We start from the raw sequence: 18,119 nt of genomic DNA on the forward strand, positions 1-18,119 counted from the left end.
TTTTCCTTGCCCTTTCCTTTTTGTGTTATTTCCACTTAGACTATGTCTTGTCTTTCTTTCTTTTACGTAATATGGTCATTACACTGCCTTTTATTTAGAAAAGTTTCCTTCCTTTTTCAAAATTCTAAAACTGAAAAACTGAAAACCAAAATAATTTTCCAAAAAATGCTTTTGGAGCAAAACTAAACTGATGTGTCTATTTTTCATCCTTATTTATCTCACTAAGCATGAATAGTCAGACACTATTCCTGCAGAAATACAGATATGTTTGACTACTTAAACTTCACTTAAGCCTCTGAGGTAAGCACACTCTGCTACCTTTATAAAATTGAAAAAATCTGAGTTCTAAAAGACATCTGGCCTGGAGAATTTGATAGTAAATTTTGGATCTATCATCCAAACAGTTTTTACAATTGTTACTGCTACTGTCATGCATCACTTAGTGGTAAGGATATGTTCTGAGAAATGCAACCTTAGGTGATTTATATGATATCTTGAGAACATCATAGAGTATACTTCCACAAACCTAGACGGAATAGCCTACTACTAACCAAGGCTATATGGTACAGCTTATTGCTCCTAGGCCACAAACTGTACAGCAAATTTCTGTACTGAATATTGTAGACAATTGTAACACAATGGTATTTATGTATCTAACCATATCTAAACATAGAAAAGATACAGTAAAATACAGTATAAATGCTAAAAAAAAAAAAAACAAAAAAGTGGTACACATGCATAGGGCACTTATCTTGAATGGAGCTTGCAGAACTGGAAGTTGCCCTGGGTGTCAGTGAGTGAGTGGTGACTGAATGTGAAGGCCTAGGACTTTACTGTACTCTACTGTAGACTTTATAATTACTATATTCTTGGACTACATTAAATTTATAACACAATTTTTCTTCAATAATTAACCTTAGCTTACTGAGCTTACTATGAATTTTGTATTTTATTAATTTAAATTTTTTTAACTTTTTGACTCTTTTGTAATAGCCTTTAACTTAAAACACAAATGAAAATACTTTATTTATTTATATCCTTATTCTACAAGCTTTTTTTCTATTTCAATTTTTTTTTTCTTTTTACACTTTTTTTTTTGTTAAAAACTAAGACACCAACACATATTAGCCTAGGCCTACACAGTGTCAGGATCATCAGTATCACTGTCTTTCACCTCCGCATCTTGTCCCACTGGAAGGTCTTCAGGGGCAGTAACCTGCATGGAGCTGTCATCCCCTGTGGTAACAATGCCTTCTTCTGGATGCCTCCTGAAGGACCTGCCTGAGGTTGTTTTATAGTTGGCTTTTAAAGATATATAAGTAGAAGGATTATGCTCTAAAATAATGATAAAGGTGTAGTATATTAGATACATAAACTGATAACATAGCCATTTATTATCATTATCAAGAATTTTGTATTATACATAAATATATGTGCTATACTTTTATACAGTAGGTTTGTTTACATAAGCATCACCAGGAACATGTGTGTAATGCCTTGTGCTACAACATTAGGATGGCTACAGTATCATTAGGCAATAGGAATTTTCCAACCTCATTATAATCTTATGGGGCCACCATTGTTTATGCAGTATGTTATTGACCAAAATGCTGTTACATAGTGCATGACTGGGCTTCTAAACTGTCCATTGCTTCCTCTTTTCCACTAGCATATTACATTTCTATCCAAACATCACTTACATTAGAAAATGAATAACATCTCTCCACAAACATAAGGGGGAAACCACCCATAATTACACAATATTTTAATACAATAATAAGCAAAAGGCCAACATAGAAATAATAATAGTACAAAAGAGAGCAGGAGGAAACTTTTGGAGGTGATAGCTAGGTTTATGGCATAGATTATTATGATGGCTCCACAGGTGTGTAGTTCTCTCCAAACTCGTCAAGTTGTACACATTAATTATATACAGGCTTTAATATGTCAATCATAACTCAATAAAGACTTTTTTTTAAAAAAAAAAAGAGGCAAAAGGCTAAATGCTACCCAACCAGAGTAATTACTGCAAGAGTTTGGAATGTAGCTTTTTAGTTTCCCCAAGTTTGCATAACAGTATGTCTGTGAGTTATACATACTCTAACATATACACATATTTATAATGAAAACTTATGACTGTGCTATTTATGGTTTCATATGATATTATTTTATAATCTTTCAAACTTAGCACCAACAGATCCCCACAGTTCCTTTTAATGACTGCACGGCATTCTAATATTGCAGTTGCAGCATAATTTATTTTTTCTCTCACAGATGAACAGAATATACTATTATACTGTGTAAACACCCTTAAACATACATCTCTCTAATGAGAATAGACTTATAAAAGGAAAACTGCTTAGTGAAATAATATGCAAATTTTAAATATTAACATTTAATTACAATATTTCAAAATATTGTATTAATTTGCATCCTTACTAATAGTATGTTAGAGGGCCTAACACCCTGAAAGCACTTGATGTTGTGAAACTTTTTGTCCCCTGCCAATCTGATAAGTGGAAGAAGAAGTCTCATCTTTATTTTTATTAACATTTTCCTGTTTACAACTCAGGCCCACCATATTTTCGTTTTTTCTGCTCATGCTCTTGTTCCATCTCCTCCTCTTTCTTGCATTTCTAGTTTCTTTATCAGAGCATTCCCCTTTCATTAAAAAAATTAATTTGTGGAAGCACTTTGTAAAGTACAAATACCAACCCTTTTCCATCTTTTGCAAAATAAGATTCTCATAGACTTTCTGTTGCCTTAAACATTCTTTATGTTGTTTATAGATACTTTCTTGTGACTGACATAGTCAAGCTCTCTATTTTTCCCTCTTGATAGCATTTTGATTTTTGTTTTATTTGAGGTCACTTCTCAGAACATATATAACTATTCTCCTATATTTCATTCAAATATATTTTTAGTTTTATTTTTAAAATTTGGACCTTTAATTTATCTGGAATTTAACCTTTTATATTGTGTAAGGATTTTTTTTTTAAAACAGCATCAGGTGGAGATTTAACTTCTTCCAATCTTCAAATCAATTATCCAGCTGTCTCAATAACATAAGAAACCAGTCCAACAGTCCTATAGACATATTTTTGGATAAACATAGAAATGGACCCTTCTGGTCTTAAAATTTGAAACTCACATTTGTTTTACCTGAGTTCCTTCCTCAGGGAATAACCTTCAGATCTTTCAAAAACTATCAAATAATGAAACTCTTTGTATCAGCACATCCAGACAATGAGATGCCAGATTCCTCAATCATCATGATTGCTTCTTTACCCCTCCATAGTTCCTATTTTCCCACACATAGTTACATTTCTTCTCTGCTATATAAACCCCTAATTTTAGTCAGTCAGCGAGATAGACTTGAGATCTCTCATCTTCTTGGCTGCTGCACCTAATTAAAGCCTTCTTCCTTGGCAATACTTGTTGTCTCAGTGATTGGCTTGCTGTGCAGCAAGCAGCAGGACACAAAGCTAACCCCTCGTGTTTCAGTAACACCTATATGGAATAATCCAAATTTCTTAACTAATTTGACTTGCCACATTTATGAAATAATATATTTCCTGCTACAATGAGTTATTTGTTTGATCTTATTCTAGTAATCTGTTTATTAGGATAGCTTCATAGAGTATTTTACAATATGTTAGGTCACATTCTTTTTCAAGACTTTCTTGAGATTCACATACACTTATAAACATAAAAAGTTAACTTTGACTAATTAAAAATATAGAATTTTATTTAATACAGTGTTGTGTGTATATATTATTTTTCTTAATTTTTGATATTTTTATGAAAAATATCATTTTGTGAATTTTTTCAGGTCATGCTTTATGTCCTTAATTTGCATGGTTTTTCTCTTGATAAATATATTTTAATTTTAATATATTTAGTATTTTATTGCTATTGTGGAAGTGATCTTTATTTCTTTTTTTTTGACTGGCTATTGAAAGAGTAAATTAAAGCTGTAGCTCCTTGTAAATGTATTTTATGTACATTTGTATTACCATATTCTTTAAAGTTCTATTTTTGTTGTTTAGAGTCATTTAGATTTTCTAGCTATATAATTTGATTGATGAGAATGGATAATGATTTCCCTTCCTCTTTTGCAAGCTATATATTCCTTGTGACAAACAGAGTAGCCTAGTTTACTGTGCAGTAACGAATAACTACAAAATTTCAGTGACTTAAAACAGCAAAAAGATACTGTTCACTCAAGCTACATTTTCATTTTGAGGAGCTGTGCTTGGCATTATTCTCACTGAGACCTGTGTAAAAAAGGTAACCACACTGTTGAATAGCTTTGAGCTCTGTGTCAGAGGGAAATAGAATCATCAAGAGTCATGTGTTTTCTGTCAAATTACCAACTGGAAGTAGTATATATGGCTTCTGTTTACATTCCATTAGCTTAAGCAAATCACATGTCCACATCTAATTTCAAGGTTGTAGGAAATCCAATTCCTGTGCCCAAAAGGAAAACTTGATAATTAAAACGGAAAATATTTGAGAGTGAACAACAATGAATACATTGCATATTATAATTTGTAGATTGCAACTAAATAAGAATTTACAAGAAGTATTTCTTAGGCAAGCAAATGAATTAAGCATTTAGTTAAAAATCTATAAACTCAAAAGTAATGAAAACATGTGTCCATATAAAAAACTGTACATGTGTTCTGGTCAGTATTATTCATAGTAACCAAAAAGTAGAACAAACCCAAATGACCATCAACTGATAAATAGATAATTAAAATGTGGCTTATCCATATAATGCAATGTTATCTGGCAATAAAAAGAAATGAAGTACTGATACATGCTACAACATTAATTAACCTTAAAAATATATGACAAGTGACAGAAGCTATATTCAAGGACCATATATTGTATGATTCTATTTATATGGAAGTCTAGAATCAGAAATCTATAGAGACAGAAAGTAGATGGCAGTTACCTAGGCCTGGTGGAGGTTGAAGGGAATGGAGAATGTTAATGGGTTTGCTTTTGTGGTGACAAGAATGTTCTGAGATTGATTGTGGTGATTGTTGCACAATTCCAAATATATTAAAAGCCTATGAATTGTGTAATTAAAGTGGGTGAATTGTATGGTATGTGAATTATCTGTCAATATAGCTGTTACTTAAAAACTATAAAAGGGATAGTATATCTAAATAAAGTAGATGAAAGATACTATGAATATGACAGGGGTAATAAATAAAACCAAAGTGCACTGCTTGAAAAGATTCAGAATGTAGTCTAGCAAAACTGAACAAAATAGGGGAAAGGAGAGAGCGAAGACGCAAAGAGAAAACACTAGAACTAAGACTTGGAGAGCTATATGGATAATAAACATATAAACTATGCTCAACTGCATTAGTCATCAAGGAAATACAATTTAAAACTGCAATCTGATACTACTATGGATTCATGAGATTGGCTAAAATGATAAAATAGAGTATCAAATGTTATTGAGAATACAGAGAAAATGAAACTCTTATATACTGTGATGGGAGAGCAAAGGCATAATAACTTCTTTGGAAAATTTCATTAATATTATACATTAAAACTAAATATTTGCATAGCCAATGATCAGGAAAATCTATTCTCAGGAGTCTATTTATTTTCCCATTAGCCTATGATTTAAGTGGTTTTTTGTTTCTTTTCTCTTTTTATTTAAATTTCCAGACATATACATTAATAAGTGTATTATTATGATTTATTTTTAGTTTTATAGTATAGCAATCAGAGAATGCATTCTACATTACCTTAATTTTTTGGAATTTATTCTCTTGTAGCCTAATACATGGTCAAATTTTGTAAAAGTTTCATGTATTATAGAAAAAAATTTATCTTTGTTGAGTGAAAATTTCATTATATAGCTATTAGATCAAACATTTTCCTCTTCCAGTGTTATTTATTTTCTGTTTTCTCATTGGCTAAAATGATTTCTTTTAGAAACAAAGTGTTGGCCAGGCCTGGTGGCTCAGGCCTGTAATCCCAGCACTTTGAGAGGCTGAAGTGGGCAGATCACTTGAGGCCAGGAGATTGAGACCAGCCTGGACAACATGACAAAACTCCATTTCTACTAAAAATGCAAAAAATTAGCCAGGTGTGTGGTGCACACCTCTAATCCAAGCTACTTGGGTGGCTGAGGCACGAGAATTGTTTGAACCTGGGAGGCGGAGGTTGCAGTTTGCCGAGATCATGCCACTGCACTCCAGCCTGGGAGACAGAGTGAGATTCAGTCTCAAAAAAACAGCAAAGTATTAAATTGTTACTGTGATTGATTATAGATTTGCCCATACTTTCTGTTTCTTTTCTTTTCTTTTTTCTTTTTTTTTTTTTTTTTGAGACTGAGTCTCGCTCTGTTGCACAAGCTGGAGTGCAGTGGCTCAGTCTCAGCTCTCTGCAACCTCCGCCTCCTGGGCTCAAGCAATTCTCCTGCCTCAGCCTCCTGAGTAGCTGAGATTACAGGCGCACACCACTGTGCCCAGCTAATTTTTGTATTTTCAGTAGAGACAAGGTTTCACCATGTTGCCCAAGCTGGTCTTGAACTCCTGACCTCAGGCGATCCACCTGCCTCAGCCTCCCAAAGTGCTGGGATTACAGGCGTGAGCCACTGTGCCCGGGCTTTCTGTTTATTTTCTTATTTTATATTCCCAGATTATGTAATTGGGAATCATGTACCTTCATGTTTTCCACAAATTCTTGATCGATTGTCCCCTTTATTGGTATTATGAAAGATCCCTCCATCTCCCTTTAAAGGTTACTCAACTGAAGTTGTTTTGTATTTATTATGTTGGTGTTATTGTATGCATGTATATATGGGCAATATTTCTTAATATAGTAAATATATATAAAAATATATTACTATAGGCAAATACATGCTGTTCCTGTGTGTGTGTGTGTGTGTGTGTGTGTATATATATATATATATATATATATATGAGATTATATATATATGGGATTATATATATATGGGATTATAAATATATATATATTTCCTTCTCCCTTTATCTATACATAAATATATATATGGAAATATATGTTTCCCAGAAAAGATACATTTTGTACATTACAAAGTATACATTTCCCTCTCCCTTATTTGTCTCCTACAAATAGCCAAAGCTGGATTTTATCTTTTTATTTGGCTTTAGAAGTTCCATCTTTTAATCGGAAATTTTCACCTATATGCATTTAATATTATTATTAACACACTGAGGCTTATCCCTCTAATTTTATTTTATGCTTTATATTTGTCATATTTTTTCTTCTTTTTTATTCTCTTTATCTCTCCTCTTCTAGTTGATAAATTATACATAATATTTTTATTCTTCTAGTACCATCCCAAACTTTTGTAACAGAAATATTTAAATTTATATTTATCTACCCAAATCTAAAATCTATACATATCTATATCCTTTTCCTGAATAAACAAACACTTCAGCATTAAGGTTTAGAAAGTTTAAATTTAGGGCAGTCTCTGAAGGGTCATCTCAGCTTCAGAGCTCTGTGTGACATTGACTAAGGCTGCTGTTGCAAAAGAATTTCAGCTCAACTTCTTCCTTTGCCCAATCCTACTTTCATTGTTTCCTCATGGCCTTTTCAATAAACATGAAAACACAAATCTTAGCAGCTCAGAAGATGCCTCCTAGAAAAGCTGACCTGCAATATAGAGGCCGTCTTTAATCTGAGCACATTTTTGTCCTGTGCTTTTAATGATTTGCACCTATTTCAGCATTTGAGTTCATTCCCTAAAATACACAGTTTACTGCTTTGAAGTTTTTTTTTTTAATTTCAGTTTTTATTTTAGATAAGGGAGGTACATTTATAGGATTGTTACATGGATATATTTGACCCAGATAGTGGGCATGGTACCCAATTGGTAATTTTTCAATCAACGCACCCCTCTCTCTCTCTTCCTCCCTCCTCCAGTAACACCCAGTGTCTATTGTTCCCATGTTTATGTCCGCATCTGCTCAATATTTAGCTCCCACTTATAAGTGAGAACATGCAGTATTTAGTTTTCTCTTCCTGCATTAATTTGCTTAGGATTATGTTTCTAAGTTTAATATGACACAAACTCTGCAGACTTGATCGTTTTACTCTATGAACAAAAAGAAAAAACGGTGCAATTTAAAATATATTCATATTTTAAAGAAATTGTTTAAAGATAAGTTTATTTTTATGTTTAACATTATTTTCAAATATTTAATATTGTACACAAAGTACATATAATAGGGGAAAATCAGCAATTATATAAAACAAAACAATTTGATTTACAATAATAGCAGATGGTGGCCACCTGCCGTTTGTGTTAAATATGAGTAATGTTCAGCAATGCCATCATTTATGAAACTAGAGATAGTCCCTATTTTCTATTTCTAATTTGCAGAATAGGCATAAATGAATAAAGACATGACAGGTTTGGTGATTAATAGAGTGGCAGAGTTTTAAATTCACTACATTAGTGAGTTCATTATGAGTTGCTTCATTGCAGCTTGGTAATACAGGGACAGTTGGTATGGATTAAATTGGATATTGTATAGTTACCATCATTTTGACATATGGGCTCCCTGGTGGGGTAACACCTGCTTGACTTTATTCAAGGAAATATAAAGAAAATATGGAAGAATAGGCATAAAAGCATACTGAACACTAAAATGTAGATTAAATATGATTTTAGTCATGCTACTTGGCATTTGGAAAGCCATCAAGCACCAGAGGGTGTGATCATTGTGACTAAGATACCAGAGTAGTGGATGTCAAATTACCCATAATATAAAAGATCTTCAAAACATAAGTCTTCCTGTAATAAGACTCGATTTTGCTATGTAGATGTAAAATGAATCTGAGTTAATTCCGCAGACAGCTGTTGGTGGATATAATGACAAGAGCATGGGACTTCACAGTTCTGCCCACCGAGGATAAAGTTCTGTTCCACAGGTGAATTTCACATCTCTGGCAATTTGTTTACTATAAAATATATGGAACCTAATTACAGCAGGATTTTGGTGGGTGAAATAATATTGTACGTATCACACCTCCTACAACAAACTGGGGACCCATCAACTATTTCGTTAAATAATATTATGAAAATAAGGAAATATTTATGTATTACTAACCTTTTCCAGAATAGGACTGTACTTTACAGTGATGCATAAAATATGACTGAAGAGCATGTATTGGAACTTAATGAAAGATATTTAGAAACAAACAAGAAAATGGAGAAAAAGAGAAAGCAAGAAGAAGACTATGATGAAAACTTTAGCAGTCTACAAATAACCTATATGTATGCCTCAAATTTTCTGAAGCTTACATGCAAAAGGAGACCCTGTTGGTTATACAGTACAATATTATTTGCTCAGGAATAGTACGGAATATCTGTTCTTGGTATAAGAGCTGGCAAAGATTTCTCTTGAGGTTCTTCATAAAGAGAACATTGTTGGAAATGATAAACAGCATCCTCAATGGAATTCTTAAAATAGATGCAGTAGCAAGAGCTTTATAGAATTGTTCTAAATAAGTTTCTTGAATTATTTCAAGGGGTAACTCAATAAACATACTTCTGTACGTGGAAAGGCGAGGGCAAGTCTAAGTCTTGCTTATCTGCTGAAGGGTACTGAGAAAGGGCAAAAGAAGCAATTGCAATCTAGGTCACTGGCTTAACATAAAGACATATTTTAGGGTATCTGAAAGAGTGAATGGCTTGTGCCCTGCATATAATTTATCATGAATTTGTTTCTTTCACTGATAAATTTTGAACAAATATAAAAGGGCAGTGAACTCAAAATTGTAATTTTTAGAAAATTCAAAATGAGGAGCTACTCTGTTGCTTGTTCTTTTCATGTAACAAAAGTTTGAGCCCCTACTATAATCCAAGTACTGTGTTGGGTTTTTACAGGACAATACTGTGATTTTGAAGACTATATTTATCTATATGTGTGTGCACATATGCCTATACATGTCGATGTATATCTATGCATCTACCACCCACAGATACCCCAAAGCCCCTGCCTTTTTTGTCCCATAAAGCTGAAATTTAGTGTCATTTGTCTACTTTAAGGCTGTGTCCCATTTTTTGCTACTGTCATATGAGTCACCCTTTAGCCCTTGTTAGCTGGAAAATCAATGGCAATCTTTTAAAAACCATAGAAAACAGATTAAGAGGATCTAAAAGACTATGGAAGAGGATCTCTTGTAACAACAACATGAGATTTATGCATCAATATTGACTTCCCAAAGACATTTTATATTTTCTCACTTGATGGGCTCTACGCAGATAGTATGTATACAGATATAGTCAGAAATATTAGATAAAAGATGTTTGGGTAATTTAAGCTTTATCCTTGTTATAGTTGCATATTTTTCTTAACTTAGAGATTTGTTACTTATTTTGCTAAGGAGTAAAGAATGAAATTAATATAAACTTTTAGGGAATAGAAGTTGCTATAAAAGATACATATTTATACATAAGATTATAATGATAATGATAATGAAATTGATAATGATGGCTAGCATGTGCCACACACTTTAACTTTCAAATTTTCATTAATTCTTCCTAAATACACAGATTTATATCCTTTGTCTAAAAATGTCCTTATATCATTCTCATTCTCAAGGACAGTTAGTTACTGAGTACACAATGCTAGGTGACAGTTATTATAAGTTAATTTTGCTGAACGTAACAACACATATCCTTTATGGCCAATGTGTCCTATTATCCATACAAAAGATGCATACAATAAGACTTTTTAAATATAGCATATGGCCTCTTTAATTCAATATAATCCTGTGAGACTCATCTATCTTATTGCAAGTATCAATAATTTATTGTTATTAATGAGCAATGTTTCACAATAAGAATATATCACAAAAATTTTTTTCATTTTTATGACAATAGATGTTTGAATTATTTCTAGTTTCTAGCTGTTATGAATAACATTTCTTTGAATTCCCAGTCTGCCAATCCACTATGAGACCACATCCATGGCCAGAGATACAGGTCAATAGACATGCCCCAGCAGACCCACTCATAAGTAGCCAAATAGCTATGTGCCTATGCCCCAAGCCAGAGAAAGAGCCTAGTGGTCTCACTCTGTAAGCCAGTCTCCAAAGACTCATCATGTGCATGTATGTATCACTGGCCTGAGAATCAGCATGACAAGCCCACCCCTGGCAAAAATGTGCCACTATTGCCCAAACTCCCGAAGCCTTGGCCACTGAGGCACTCATAAATATAGCTAGTATAGGTTAGAGCTGAAGAAACTACACAGAGCGCACATCACTATATTCATCTAGAAATATAGCCAATCTACCCTACCCAACTAGATCATAGGACATATCTACAGGAATAAGTCTTTCTCTATGAAAGCTACTGCATAAGATTGGAAGAGATGACTGTTCCACCAGATGCACAGATATCAATGTAGGGGCACAAGAGACATGAAAAAGCAAGAAAACAATAATTATTTAGTAACAGAACACAATAATTCTTTAGTAACAGACTTAGTAACACCCCCAAAGGAAATTTACAAAATGACAAAAAGGAATTCAAAATAATGATATTAAGGAAACTCAGTAAGATACAATAGAATAGATATAGATAATTCAACAAAATTAGGAAAACAATCTGAATGACATATCATTAAAAAAACTCCAGAAATCATGGAGCTGAAGAATTCAATAAATGAAATGAAAAATAAAGTCAAGAGCCTCAAGTGGAAAAAAGAATTTCTGAACTTGAAGAGAGGTCTTTTAAAATAACTCAGGCAGGCTGGGCATGGTGGCTCACGCCTATAATCCCAGCACTTTGGGAAGCCAAGGCAGGCGGATGATCTGAGGTCAGGAGTTTGACACCAGCCTGACCAACATGGAGAAACCCTGTCTCTACTAAAAATACAAAATTGGCCAGACATGGTGGTACAAGCCTTTAATCCCAGCTACTTGGGAGGCTGAGGCAGGAGAATTGCTTGAATCTAGGAGGCAGAGATTGCGGTGAGCCGAGATCATGCCATTGCACTCCAGCCTGGGCAACAACAATGAAAGTCCATCTCAAAAAAAAAAAAGAAAAAAAAAGGAATTTTTAGAAAACCCAAAGAAAGAAGCCTACAGGGATTGTGGGACACCATTAAATGAACAAATGTTTGCATTATTATGAAAGTTCCAGAAGAATAGCAGGAAAAAAATGTAGAAACCTGACTTGATAAAATAATAGCTGAAAACTCCCTATGTTTTGGGAGAGACATGGATACCCAGATCCAGGAATTCCAAATAGAATCAACCTAAAAATGTTCCCTCTGAGGAACATTATAGTCAAATTGTCAAAAGTCAAAGACAAAAAGAAATGTGAACAATAGGAAGAGAAAAGTGTCCAGTCACATATAGAGGAATCCCCTTTCAACTCAGAGAAGATTTCACAGCAGAAAATTTACAGGCCAATAATTGGGATGAGATATTGAAAATGATAAAAGAAAAAAGCCTGCTAGCCAAGGATACCATACCCAGCGAAGCTATCTTTCAAAAATGAAGGAGAAATAAAATCTTTCCCAGATCAGCAAAAATTGAAGATATTTATCACCAATAGATTTGCCTGACAAGAAATGCTTAAGGGAGTCCTACATATTGAAGAAAAAGGACTGCAACTACCACCATGAAAACACACAAAAAGTATAAAATTCAACGGTAGAGCAGATGCATAAATGAAAAAGAGAAAGGAATCGTGCATTGTCACTACCAAAAACTTCCAAACCACAACGACAAACAATAAAAGAGGAAGAAAGAAACAAAGGATATACAACACAACCAGATATAATAGGAGTAAGTCCTCATCTATCAAAAATAACCTTGAATGTGGCCAGACATTGTGGCTATGAGCCAGATTCAAGATTATATTTGATAGGTGAGGACTTATTCCTATGAAACACTTTGGGAGGCTCAGGTGACAGGATTGCTGAGCCAAGGATTTCAAGACCAGCCTGTGCAGCATAATGAGACCTCCCCAAAAAATAAAAAAAAAATTAGCCAGATGTGGTGTTACTTGTTTATAGTCCCAGTTACTCAGGAGGCCAAGGTGGGAGAATTGCTTGAGCTGATGAGGTCATCAAGGCTGCAGAGAGCATTGATTGTACCACTGCACTCCAGCCTGGGCAATGAGGTGACATGCTGTCTCAAACAAACAACAACGAAACCTAAAACTTGAATATAAATAGATTAAATTCCTAAGTAAAAAATATCGCCTAGATAAAAAAGCAGGACCCAACTATATGCTGTCTATAAGAAACTCACTTCACCTGAAAAGAAACAAGCAGTCTGAAAGTGAAGGGATAGAAAAGATATTCCACACAAACAGAAACCAAAAGCAAGCAGGAGCAGCTATACTTATATCAGATAAAGCAAACTTTAAGTTAAAACTGTAAAAACTGACAAATAAGATCATTATATAATGATAAAGGAATCAATTAAGCAAGAGGATATGACAATTGTAAATATATATATGCACTCGGCAATGGAACACCAGATAAATAAAGCAAATGTCATTAGATCTAAAGGGAGAGAGAGATTTTGATACAACTTTAGGTGAGGACTTTGACGTCTTACTTTAAGCTTTGGACAGATCATCTAGACAGAAACTGAATAAAGATATGTTAGTTTAAACTACACCATAGAAAAAATGGATTTAACAGACTTCAAAGAACATTTGATCCAACAGCTGCAGATATAGATTATTTTCATCAGCACATGAGATATTCTGCAGGATTGACTGCATGTTAAACCACAAAACAAATCTCAGCAAATTTTCAAAAATTCAAACCATATCAAGTATCTTTTCTAACCACAGTTAGAATATTCTAAAACTAGAAATTAATATAAAAGGAATTTTTAAATTATATAAATAATGGAATTTAAACAACACAGTCCTGAATGACAAAGAAACTAGGAAGGAAATACAAAAATGTATTGAAACAAATGGAAATATAACATGACATACCAAAACCTATTGAATACAGCAAAAGCAGTGCTAAGAGGGGAATATAAAAGCAAGAACAATCCAAGCCCCCCAAATAGAAAGATATTCTATGTTCATAAATTGGAAGGAATAATACTGTTAAAATGAACATAGTACCCAAAGAGATCTACAGATTCATGGCAATCCCTGATAATATACCAATAACGTTTTTCACAGAAATAGAAAAAACAATCTTAAAATCTGCATAGAACCACAAAAGACTCAAATAGTCAAAGCCATTCTGAGCAAAAGAGCAGAGCTGGAGGCATCACTGTACCTGACCTTAAAATATACTACAAAGCTGTAGTAACCAAAACAGCATGGTGTTGGCATAAAATTAGACACATAGACCAATGTAGTGGAATAGATAACCCAGAAATAAATCACATATTTACAGCCAACTAATTTTTGACAAAGGTACTAAGAGCATTAACTGAGGAAAGGACAGTTTCTTCAATAACTAATGATGGGAAAACTGGATATCCATATGCAGAAGAATGAAACTAGAGCCCCTATGTCTCACCATATACAAAAATCAACCCAAAGTGGATACAGACTTAAAGGTAATACCGGAAACTATGAAATTACTAGACAAAAAAAACCACAGAGGAAATGTTTCAGGATATTGGTCTGGGCAAATATTTTATAGACAAGACCTCAAAAACACAGGCAACTTAATCAAAAATAGACAAATTGGACCTTATAAAACCAAAATGATACTGCATAGCAAAGGGAACAATCAACAGAGTGAAGAGATAACCTTCAGAACAGGAGAAAATATTGTAACCTGTTCATCTGACAATAAATTAATACCCAGAATATACAAAGTACTCAAACAACTCAGCAGCAACAAACAAACAAACATACAAACAATCCAATTAAAAAATGGGAAAATTATCTTAGTACATTTTGTGTTGCTATAAAGAATATATGAGACTAGGTAATTTATAAAGAAAAGAGGTTTATTTAGCTCATGGTTCTACTGGCTGGGAAATTCAAAGGCATGTCCTTGGCTTCTAGAGAGGGCTTTCATGCTGTGTCATAATATGGTAGAGAAGGTCAAAGGGGAAGCAGACACTTATGAAGAAAAAAAACCCAAGGGGCATTTTGACTTTGTTACAACCAACTTTCATAGAAACATTCCCAAGAGAATGAATTGAATTGAGAGAGAGTGAGCATGAGAGAGAATTCACTCACTCCCACAAAAATATCACAAGCCATTCATGAGGTATCCACTCCTATGACTCAAAAACCTCCCACTAGGCCCCACATCCCAATGCTGTCACATTGGAAATCAAATTCCAACCTGAGTTTTGCTGACGACAAACATTAACTGTAGCACAATTGAATAGACATTTCTTAAAAGAAGATATACAAATGACCAATAAGCATATTAAAAAATACTCAGCATCACTAATTGTCAGAGAAATGCAAACCAAAACAACAAGGAGATATCATCTCACCCTGGTTAGAATGGCTATTATCAAAAAGACAAAAAAAAAAAAAAAAAAAAAAAAAACACAAATGCTGTCAAGGAAGCAGAGAAAGGGGAACTCATACACTATTGGTGAGAATGCAAATTAGTGTAGCCATTACAGAAAACAGTATGGTGGTTCCTCAAAAACCTAAAATTAGAACTATCATGTGATCCATGAATCCCAATATTTGATATATATCTTAAAAAAGAAAATCAGTGTGTTAAAGAGACATCTGTACTTCCATGTTTATTGCAGGACTATTTACAATAGCTAAGATATGGGATCAACCTATGTGTCCATCAACAAATTAATAGAAAAATAAAATGTGGTATATGTACACAATGGAATACTACTTAGCCATAAAACAGAAAGAAATCCAGTTATTTGCAGCAACATCAATGATCCTGGAGCACATTAAGTGAAATAACTCCAGCACGGAAAAATAAATACTGTATGTTCTCGCTTATATGTGGAAGTTTAAAAAGTTGATCTCATATAAGTAGAGAGACAAGTGGTTACTAGAGGCTAGGAAGGGCAGGGTTAAAGGAGATATAAGGAGAGGTTTGTTAAAAGATACATGATTATAGCTAAACAGGGGGAATAAGTTCTAGTGTTCTATAGCACCGTGAGTGATTATAGTTAATAACAATTTATTGTATATTTTCAAATAGCTAGAAGCCAAGATTTTGTGTTGCTCCCAACACAAAGAAGTGATAAATGTTTGAGGTGATGGATTTTCTAATTACCTTCATTTGATTATCACATATTGTACACATGTATCAAAACATGTGCCCTATAATTACTGTGCCCTATAATTATGTACAATTATTATGTGTTGATTAAAAACAGTATTTTTTAAAAAAATAGTAGTTCAAACCTCAGAAAATTGTTGTGAGAATAAAGTGACTAAATATTTAGAAACTGTATGATCTGTTCATAGATAGCACATCGTAAGTGTAAGTATGTATCCCTGTATTTTTCTGGAGAAATTTTTAATGAATTCTGACTACTGTGAACATTTTACTTATTAGATTCTATATGACAATAACTAAAGATTTTTTTGTAATTAATTATGCTTTGGGTCTAGTAAGGTGGATCCATGCCTAAAAAGCAATCAGAAACTAACACGTATTAGCATTGAGTAGATTCTAATATTTAAAATGATACTAAATTAGTTTGGGGAGGAAAAATCTTTAAATATCAGTTGCATAGCATGAGGAACTCTTATGAAAAGCAGATGGAACTTTACAAAAATGGTGCCTGATTGGTTTGGTCTACAGAGGCTGGATTGCTAAGCCTACCAGATATCAATGGCTGCAGACTGCCATTTCACTCACTAGATTCGTGTTTTGTGTCACTATGACCCCAAATCTGCTTTTATTACCTAATTATTTGGTTGCTGCCATATAACCACATGATACAAGAATATTAAAGTTTTTGTTTCTCTTTTGAGAAATAGATAAATTTACAATTAAAATCTATAAAGTCTGAAGCAATTACTACTGATTTTTGTTTCAAATGGGACCGTACTGAATTTTTGTTTGCTTGCTTTAAATGACTCAAGAAACCTTTTCAAACCAGGACCTAGGAAAGTGAGAGTGCTGTTTTCAGTGACATTTAGGGTTTACATGAGATATTATATATCTCTGAACTGCTGGGGAAACAGATGACAACTTTGTTTGAAAACCAGATTTTATAAAAACTGGGAATATGGGAGTTAATATAAAACCCAGATTTCTTATAAACATATGTAATGTTAAATTCCTTCAAACAGTCTGAACTTGAGATCCTTAACTCTGGGGCCAAAATTGATCATGTTTAAATAGAAGAATCTTAATCTTTGTGGCAAATACTCCAGTAGATTTTAAAATGTATATGTATGGATGAATATCTTGTCACTTTTCAACTCTTGTACGGAATGTCCTTTCATTCCTTCAAACCCCATCTTTGCTCAAAAATCCCAATTTTGTTCCAATACAGGAACAAAATTGGGATATAGATCACTCCTTAGGATGTGGATCTACATTAGTCTAACAATCAAAACAATTCCACAATAATCCTTTTCTCTTTTCCAGTGTCTGGTTTAGATGGAGGAAAGTGAATGGAATGCAATTATGCCCACTGGAATGTAAAGAGAAGTTTGGTTAGAGGCTTCTAGGAGGTTTTCTTTACCTTAAAAAGAGACTAAAGCAAAATATTCACTGTCTTCTGGCCTTTAGAAATTACTGTGCAATGAACTAATGCCTTAAATTGCTGCAGCCTTCTTGCAACCATGTAGGAATTAGCCATTTAATTTCAGACAGCAGAGCAGAGAGGTCAAATGATGACATTGTGGAGTCATTACATTATTGAATTTTTCAATTGTCTTACCTTCTGGACTTCTTGTTATGTTTATGTTATGTTATGCTTTTTTTGTTTATGTACAGTAGTCCCTGCTTATCCAGTTTCACTTTCTGCTGATTTAGCTACCCATAGTCAACTGCCATCTGAAAATAGGTGAGTGCTATACAATAACATATTTTGAGAAAGATAGAGTGACCACCTTTACATAATTTATTTGGAGTATATTGTTACAATTGTTTCATTTTACTACTAGTTATTGTTGTTAATATCTTGCTGTGCCTGAG

This window comes from Pongo abelii, chromosome 3, assembly GCF_028885655.2.
Source record: "Pongo abelii isolate AG06213 chromosome 3, NHGRI_mPonAbe1-v2.0_pri, whole genome shotgun sequence".
In the NCBI taxonomy this organism is placed as follows: Eukaryota; Metazoa; Chordata; class Mammalia; order Primates; family Hominidae; genus Pongo; species Pongo abelii.